Source organism: Carlito syrichta, unplaced genomic scaffold (genome assembly GCF_000164805.1).
Source record: "Carlito syrichta isolate Samal-C Ts95f unplaced genomic scaffold, Tarsius_syrichta-2.0.1 Scaffold311810, whole genome shotgun sequence".
Taxonomy (NCBI): domain Eukaryota; kingdom Metazoa; phylum Chordata; class Mammalia; order Primates; family Tarsiidae; genus Carlito; species Carlito syrichta.
In genome coordinates, this window is record NW_007255906.1 from 201,950 (window position 1) to 211,962 (window position 10,013).

Sequence of the window (10,013 nt, forward strand, 5' to 3'; positions counted from 1 at the left end):
GACAGGGTCTCAGTATATTGCCCAGGCTGATCTTGAATGCCCTGGGTTCAAGCAATCTTCCCACCTTGGCCTCCCAAAATGCTGGGATTACAAGTGTGAGCCACCATGCCCAGCCATGACTCTGATTCTTTTTAAAAAAGTACATTGACATTTGTGTAAAATATAAGGAAAGTATGAGAAAGAAAAATTAGAGACCAATTTTATTCATAAACAGAGATATAAAATACTCAAGATCAGCAAGCCATAGTTAGCAATGAATTAAAAAATATGCCTTTCAAGCTCATTTTTAAAAGTAAATGACAAAGTATATTTAAAAATCACTACTTCAACCAAGTGTATGGGTATAGGTAGGAGGTGATTATCTGGTATGGGTTGGAAGGCGTCAAAAAAGCCCAGAACTAGGCTGGATGCTGTGGCTCATGCCTCACCTTTGGGAGGCTGAGGTGAGAGGATTGCCTGAGTCCACGGTTTGAGGCCAGACTGGGCAACTTGGTGAGACCTCATCTCTACAATATATCAAAAAATTAGTTGGGTGTGGTGGCATGGGCCTATAGTTTCAGCTACTCGGAAGGCTGAGGCAGAAGGATCACCTGAGCCCAGCAGGTCAAGGCTGTGGTGGCCGTGAGCATGTCACTGTACACTAGCCTGGGCAACAGAGTGATACTGCGACTCAAAAAATAAAAATAAAAAACAAAAAATGAAGAAGAGAGAGCAAATCTGCCCTTCCAAAAAAGCCCAGAACCCCGTATCAACAGAAAATGCCCCGAGGCCTGATTATACATATATTTACATATACAATTACCCATTATGGTTTATCCCTGGAATGCAAGGATGGTTTAACATTAGATGATTATTCAATGTCATTCATATTAATAAATTAAAGAACATTACAGAAGCATTTCAACAGATGCAGAAAATGTATTTGATAAAAAATTCAGCATCCATTCATAGTAAAATCTCTTAGCAAACTAGATATATAAGCATTTTCTTAACCCAATAAAGGATTTTTTTTTTAAGTTGAAGTCTCAATCCATTGTCTGGGCTGGAGTGCAGTGGCACACTCACAGTCACCCCAGAGTCGACCTGCTGGGCTGCAGCAATCCTTCCACCTCAGCCTTCCAAGTAGCCTGAAGTACAGGCGTGTGCTACTATGGCTGGCTAATTTTTGATTTATTGTAAAGATGAGGTCTCACCAAGTTGCCCAGGCTGGTCTTGAACCTGCAGGCTCAGGCAATCCATTAGCCTCGGCCTCCCAAAGTGCTGGGATTATAGGCTGAGTCACTGAGCCTGGCCCAAGGATATTTTTCAATATCCCACAGCAAACACCATAGTCAGTGGTGAAATATTGGAAGCCTTTTCTTTCTATTCAAGACCAAACCCACTATTCTATTCAATATAGTACTAAAGGTCCTAAATATTACAATACAACATGACAAATAAATGATACAAAGCTAGGAAAAGAAATAAAGTGACATTATCTGCAGCTATAACTATATAGACAAATTCAAAAAAATTTCTTTGGAGTATTTTTGGAACTAATGAGAGTTTATCAAGGCTGTTGGATATATGATCAATATAAAAATCAATAGCATTCCTATGTAACAGCAAATACTACTATAATAAGTAATTTTAAAGTATATCATTTATAATACCAACCAAAACCAGAAGGTACCTAGGAATCAATCTAATGAATATGCACAAAAAAGGAGACTCCAAATAGATGAAGAGATGTGCCATGTTTATGGAGGGAAGAGTCAATATTGCACAACTGGTAATTAGTCCCAAATCCATCTGGAAATCAGTGCAATCTCTTAAAATTTCCAAAAGTATGTTTCATAAAATTTGGCATTTTGGAACCTAAAAATCATTTGAAAAGAAAAAGGGCCAAGAGGAGCCACAATAATTTTCTTTCTTTTGAAGAAGATGAAAATTTGCCTTAACCAATTTCTAAAGCACAAAGCTAAAGTCATTACAATGTGTGGTGCAGGAACAAGCAAATATATCAAGTGAATGGGATACAAAGGTTAGAAGCAAGCCTATCTGTGTATGAGAATGTGATATGTGGTAGAGGTCACATTACAAACCATAGGAAAAGGATGGTGTATTCATTAAAGGGTTCTGAGACAATGGGGAATGCTATGTGGAAAAGTATAATTTAAAACAAAGGTGAAAAAAAATCTTTAATACTTTAAAAAGAAAATATAAGAAAATATCTTTATGCTCTTTGGGCAAAGACAGATTTATTAAAACACAAAAGCAAAGCCATAAAAGATAATGCTGCCAAATTGACTAAAATTTTTAAAAACTTTTTTCTCTTTTTTTTGAGCTGAAGTTTGACTCTGTCACTCAGGCTGGAGTGTAGTGGCATGCTCACGGCCACCACAGCCTCAACCTGCTGGGCTCAGGTGATCCTTTCACCTCAGCCTTCCAAGTAGCTGGAACTACAGGCATGTTGTAACCATGCCCAGCTAATTTTTTGATTTATTGTAGAGATGAGGTCTCACCAAGTTGCCCAGGCTGGTCTGGAACCAGTGGGTTCGCAATCCTCTCACCTCGACCTCCCAGAATGCTAGGATTATAGGTGTAAGCCACCGCACCCAGCCCCATTAAAGCTTTTTTTTCCCAACAACAACAAAAAAAGCATAAAATGCAAAGACAAGTCACAGACTGGGAGAAGGTATCTGAAATGCATATAATCAGTAAAGGATTAGTGTCCATAATACATAAATAACTATTATGAAAATAAACAACCTATTAGAAAAATAGAAAAGATATAATCACACACTTTAGAAGAAGAAAAAAATCTAAATGATCAATAATCATATGAACATAAATTCAATCTCATTAGTAATTAGAAAAATGCAAATTAAAATATATTTCAGTCAGACAATTAGCAACAATTTAAAAGTGTTAGTCGGGCTCAGTGGCTCAGCCTGTAATCCCGCGCCTTTGGGAGGCTGAGGTAAGTGAATTGCCTGAGCCCCTGGGTTCAAGACCCGCCTGGGCAGCGAGACCTCATCTCTACAATAAATCAAAAAATCAGCCGGGCGTGGTAGCGCAAGCCTGTAATTCCGGCTACTCGGAAGGCTGAGGCGGAAGGATCGCCGGAGCCCAGCAGGTCGAGGCTGCGGTGGCCGGGAGCAGCTCTCTCTCCAGTCTGGGCGACAGAGTGAGACTCCAACTCAAAAAAAAAAAAAAGTGTCTATGGAGATGTGGGAAACAGAAATACATAATACCTACTAAAGTGAATATCCTATGATCTGGCATTTTCTACTTCTAGGCTTCAATCTTCAATTAAGTCACACACGTATTTTGAAAAACCATGCATATGGATGTTCATCATGTAACTGTAATACAAAAAAAGTAATAGCAACATTTTTCATAGACTAGGTCTTGAATTTCTACCTTTAGTTCCAGTGCTCATGGCTGTCACTTTTAGCCAAACAAATTTTAATTATATATTTAAATGCCGCTTCCTCCTAAAACATCCCTGGGTCTTTTTAATTCTGACATTACAGATAAGGAAACCAAGATCCAAAAAAGTTCAGTCATGCGAAGTTCACTTGGCAGATGAGTGGCAGAACTGGAACTAGAACCCTGGTCTTCAGACTCCCTGTACTATGCAAAGTCATGGATAATCTCAGAGAAGGGTAAATACAGAATGGATCCTACCTCACAGCTTGGGGGACACTTTGTCCCTCAGACATCCCTGCACCACTCTGGTCTCAGCTTCTAAATCCCTTCTAGCTTGTGATATGTTAAGACTTGGCTTCACTATTAAATCTCTGTTGGACTTTTCTTTTTTTTTTTTGAGTTGGAGTCTCACTCTGTCACCCAGACTGGAGTGCAGTGGCCGCTCCTGGCCACTGCAGCCTCAACCTGCTGGGCTCCGGCGATCCTTCTGCCTCAGCCTTCCTAGTAGCTGGAACTACAGGCACACGCTACCACACCCAGCTAATTTTTTGATTTGTTGTAGAGAGGAGGTCTCGCCAAGTTGCCCAGGTGGGTCTCGAACTCGTGGGCTCAGGCAATCCACTCACCTCAGCCTCCCAAAGCGCGGGATTACAGGCTGAGCCACTGAGCCCGGCTCTATTTGACTTTAAGTCAAACTCTCTTGTGCCTCAGTTTTCTTGTCTGTTAGATGCCAATAATTCTTGCCTGGCTACTATATGAGTTTATTAATAGAATCAAATGAAATAAATGATAATAAACTAGAAATTATTATCTTTTTATTATTATCAGGATATAGAAATTCCTATCCTCTTGCTAAAAGAATCAAGGGATATCCAATTTATAAATAAGTTGAATTCTGAGAGTTTGCCATTGGAGATAATGAAGCATGGTAGTGGAGGGGTGATGTTGGCCTTATACCAGAAGCAGGATTCTGAAAGCTCTGCTTCTTTTTCCTGCCTTTTCCTGCTTGGAGGTTTTGTGGCACTGAGTTCCCTGACACAGGAGGACCAGCAGGCAGCCTGGGCTCCCTGAAGTCAGGGCCTCCAACCTTGACAAAATACTGAAGTTGGCCAAATTTGTCTTTAAAATCTCTTCCCAGTGCCCTTTCCTCTGGTTTAGCCTTTACTACATCTTTCCTGGGTTAATGAAAGAGGGGTACCACCTCCTTCCCCTCTACCAACCACTATTCTGTTTCTACTATTCAGGACCTACAAGGACCATGAGGTTGGGAACTGTGCCTGGCCCCATCTTGGCAGAGATTTGATATTCAACAAATGCTGAATTGAGCCAAAAGGGCTACCTATGTGTCTTCCCCCCTTTAACCAGTATCTTTGTGCTAAGCAGGTCCTCCTGCTCACAAGGAAAATATATGATTGGTCCCTTCCCACAGACTGTTGGAGACTATTGCATTTACCCTCCCCTTCCAGGTTCTGTGCATTTTCAAACAGGTCACTGGAGAGGAATGGTAAACCTAGGACAGGGGTGGTGGTAGCATAGGTTGATGGAGGGAAGAACAATGGCTGGGAGTGTATGGACCTGGGGACTTCATTCTTTTCCCCGACTTTCTTGCCCTGCCATGACTTCTCTGCTGCAGCCCAGAGGTTTCACACCGCATGGTCCTTGGCATGGGCAGGCAGGTGGCCTGGGGTCCCTGTGAACAGGGATAGGGCTGAGAAAGACTTTGAAGGTAAGCAGATTATGCTACCTCTCTTTTCTCTCTCTTTTTTTTTTTTTGAGTTGGAGTCTCACTCTGTCACCCAGGCTGGAGGGCAGTGACACGCTCCTGGCCACCGCAGCCTCAACCTGCTGGGCTCAGGCAATCCTTCCGCTTCAGCCTTCCAAGTAGCTGGAACTGAAGGCTAAGTTTTTGATTTATTGTAGAGATGAGATCTCGCCAAGTTGTCCAGACTGATCTTGAATCTGCGAGCTCAGGCAATCCTCTCACCTCAGCCTCCCAAAGTGCTGGGATTATAGGGTTGAGCCACTGCGCCTGGCCTGTCTTTTTTTTTTTTTTAAAGTAGAGATGGGGCCTCACTATGCTACCTCGGCTGGTCTCAAATTCCTGGCCTGGAGGGATCCTCCAACCTCAGTCTCCCAAAGTGCTGAGATTACTGGCATGAGCCACTGTGCCCAGCCTCATATTTAAAATTGAGAAACAAGGCTGGGCTCGGTGGCTCAGTCTGTAATCCCAGCACTTTGGGAGGCCAAGGTGAGTAGACTGCCTGAGCCCACAAGTTCGAGACCAGCCCAGACAACTTGGCGAGACCTCATCTCCACAATAAATAAAAAAAAAAATTAGCCAGGCGTGGTAGTGTGCGCCTGTAGTTCTGGCTACTTGGAAGGTTGAGATAGAAGGATTGCCTGAGCCCAGCAGGTAGAGGCTACCATGGCTGTGAATGTGCCACTACACTCCAGCCTGGGTGACAAAGTGAGACTTCAACTCAAAAAATAAATAAATAAATAAAATAAAATTGAGAAATATTTTCCATTCTCTTGCTTTACAATGCTGTTAATATTAAATGTGAAAATGAGTGAGAAGAGAAATGAAACAGGCAAGGTATCTCCTGAGCCAGGCTGGCCTGGTTGATTCTCTGCTTGTGATCCTTGGGCCATTGCCAGTTTGGACTTCGGTCCCGCTGTCCGGGGCCACCTCTCATGGTCCTCCTCTCACCCAGACCAAGGACATAAGGACTAAACACAGGAGGCCCTGCCCTCTCAAGTGACCCTTTATCTACACAGATTTGTTTTCTCTGCCAAATAGTCCAAAAGGAAGGAAGGCCAGCAAGACATTAGTTCTTTTCTTAGCTCTTAAATAGCTGACATTTCAGGAAACTGAAATTCTGAATGGGACCAGAGGGGATTTCAATTCATTCTGCCTGTCTGCAGACAGAATCGGTCTTACATGAGGAATTCACTATATAGGGTATACTTCTAGAGGTTCAGAGAGGCCCTTGGCTGAAAATCTTTTCCAAACTTATCTACTTATGCTTGGAAATTTATCATTAGAGCTTTATTTCTCAGGCACAAGCAAAATGTGGGTTTTTGTCTCTTGTAAAATCACACAAATAATACACATAAAATCTTATCAGTCACCTTAGTGTGAATGGAATAAATTGTCCTTTCCTGAGAGCAGGCTCAGACTGGGAGAAGACTAGAACATTGAAGACTGAAGCCCCTGAAGCTGGAAGAGAGAAGATGGGCAGGATGTGGAAGAGAAAGGAAATAGAGGGAGGTGGAGCTGGTAAAGCCTTCCCACCTGGAAAGTCAGGTATGGTCTCCAAGGTACCCATCAAAACTACATATACAAAAGCCAGACAAAAAAAGAGATTATTCTGCATGATTCAGTTTATATCTAGTAAATGCAAACTAATCTACAGTGACAGAAAGCAGATCAGATCAATGGTTGTCTGAACTGGGTTGAGAAGAGGCAGAGGATCATGAGGGAACTTTGGGGGGATGAGTTATATCTTGATTATGATGATGATTGAAGGAGTATATGTATGTGTCAAAACTTATCATACACTTTAATTATGTGCAGTTCACTGTATGTCAGTTTTTACCTCAATAACACTTTATTAATTTTATTTATTTGTTTGTTTGTTTATTTATTTGAGACAAGGTTTCCCTACACTGACCAGTCTGGAGTGCAGTAGCTATTTACTGTGTGATCATAGTATATTACAGTCTTAAACTCCTGAGCTCAGCAATCCTCCTGCCTTAGTTTCCTGAATAGCTGGGACAACAGGTACACACCACCATGCCTGGCAACGACAGTTTTTTAAAAAGAGTAAAAAACCCACAAAACTACAGTACTATATACCTGTCAAATCTGTCTCAAATGCATCTGGTAGGTTCTGGCAGAAACAAATGTTATCCACTTCCCCTTTCTGGGAATCAGTTTTTCTCTCTGTGTGTTGATAGAACTGAACTAGATGATCCCAAAGTCTGATCCAGATATAACTGTCTAGGCAGTAAGGATTAAATATGTTAACTGCTAGGAAACCAATATGAAAACTTAAAGGGTTTAATATAAATATAAGGTTTAATACAAATATAAGGTAGTATATCTAGAGATACTGGATAAAAATAGTAGATTAAGCACATGCATCTAATTTTGCTATATCTAAAACTCCACTTAAAATAATTTTTTTTTTCAGGGGCAAAGTCTCCAATGGGAGCTCTTGGAGAGAAAAAATGACATCAGAAATAAAATATTTAATGGAAGGATTAGAAAACAGATTAAGGAAATTTCACAGAAAGTAGAGTAAAAAGACAAAGATAGAAACTAGGAAGAAACAGATGAGAAAACTCATACCAATATCTGAATAACAAGAGTTTTAGAAACAAAACAAAGGAAATAAAATAAGTCAAGAAAACACTCCAGGATCAAAGGACATGATTGCAAGGGCCACTGAATTGCCAGCACAATAGGTACCTCATTGTGAAATTTCTTAATTTGAGAATAAAGAAAATCCTGCAAGGTTACACACAGAGTTAGGAAGCTAGAAGACAACAGGGCTGAGCTATCTAAGTTCTGAGGCAAAAATGATTTATTAAAAAATTTTTTTTTTTAATTTTTGAGTTGGAGTCTCACTCTGTTGCCCAGGCTGCAGTAGCATGCTCATGGCCACTGTAGCCTCGACTTCTGGGCTCAGGTGATCCTTCTACTTCAGCCTTCCAAGTAGCTGGAAGTACAGGCATGTGCCACCATGCCCAGTTAATTTTTTTGATTTATTGTAGAGATGAGGTCTCACCAAGTTGCCCGGGCTGGTCTCAAACCCCTGGACTCAGGCAATCCTCTCACCTTGGTCTCCCAAAGTGCTGGGATTATAGGTGTGAGCCACCACGCCCGGCCAAAAAAAATGACTTCTTACCTAGAATTCTACACTCAAGTGTTAGTCATTTTCAGACATGCAAGATTTCAAATAATTTATCTCTTGTGTACTCTCAAAAAACTCCTGAAGGGCATATTTACCAAAAAGGAGGAAGATAGCACAAAATGAGAAGACATGAGATCCAGGAAACAGGCAATCCAATGCAAGAAAGAGGCAAGGGAATTCCTGGGATACTGGTAAAGGGAGGCTCTAGGAGGGCAGCGTGTGGCAGATCCCCAGAGTAGGAGAGAAGGCTCAAAGAGACTTTCCCAAGAAGAAGGTATAGAGAGGAGATCTAGGTAGCTGACAGAACTAGAACTAGTTAGGTGACAAGAATGATTAGTGATAAGACCTTAGAAACCTAGGTGCATGAAAAAAGAAGATAAACAAAACGATATGCTGGAAAGGAAAAACAACCATAGTTGACCTCATGGCTTAGCTGTGAAAGGCATTTACATTATCATAATAATAAACACACTATTCAGCTACCACAAATTACACTATAACTATATTGAGAGTAAGCAGGCACGGGAAGAGTGCATATGTGTAGAGGGTACAAGTGAAGAAGGAGCTAAATCTTCATCTTCCACAGCGGGAAGTCAACCGATAACGCCTAAACTGAAAATGAAAAAACAGGAAGTAGCATTATAAACATGTTATTTAGAGATAAGTAAATTCCAAAAGAATTAGTTAAACAAGTTGAAAGTGGTCTCTTTAGGGAAAGGGAAGTGAATTTGGGGTGGAGGGAGGCTAAGGGCCACTCTTTGTCTTAACAAATCTTGTAGAACTAGTTCACTTTTTAATCTTATATAACTTATGCCAAAATTTAAAATGGGGCCAGGCTTGGTAGCTCATGCCTATAATTCCAACACTTTTGGAGGCAGAGGTGGTGGCAGAAGGACTGCTTGACCCAAAAGTTTGAGAACAGCCTGGGCAACATAGTGAGACATTTTCTCTAAAAAAAAAAAAATCAAAATATTAGCCAGGCATGGTGGCATGCACCTGTAGTCCCAGTACTCAGGAGGCTGAGGCAAAAAGATCAATCACCTGAACTCAGGAGGCCAAGGCTGCAGTGAGCTGAGATTGTGCCACTGCACTCTAGCCTGGGCAACAGAGTGAAACCCTGACTCAAAAAATAATAATAATAAAAAAATAAAACTGGCTGTGGTGAAGGGTATAAAATGAATATTCATTGAACACCAGCAGTGCAAATAAGTGCACCCCATATAGGTGCCAACCTGCTGGTGTCTGGGTTTTACAAGCTGCTGTGAGTCATGCCCAAGGCATGTATGAAAGTGCTTCTGTTTGGGAAACAGCATGAAAACTGGTCCCACACTGTGCTGACTGCCGCCTCAATAAATCACTTAGCCTAAGTCTCAGCTGTCTCACTTTGAGAAACCAGATTCAAGGAATGGTGTAGGTTTCATGGGCAAGTATACCTTGGGTGGGCAGCCAGCTACTTCAAGTTCTATTTTTATTTTTTATTTTTATTTTTTGAGTTGGAGTCTCACTCTGTCACCCAGACTGGAGTGCAGTGGCCGTTCCTGGCCACCGCAGCCTCAACCTGCTGGGCTCCAGCGACCCTTCTGCTTCAGCCTTCCAAGTAGCTGGAACGACAGGTGCGCACTACGACGCCCGGCTAATTTTTTGATTTATTGTAGAGATGAGGTCTTGCCAAGTTGCCCA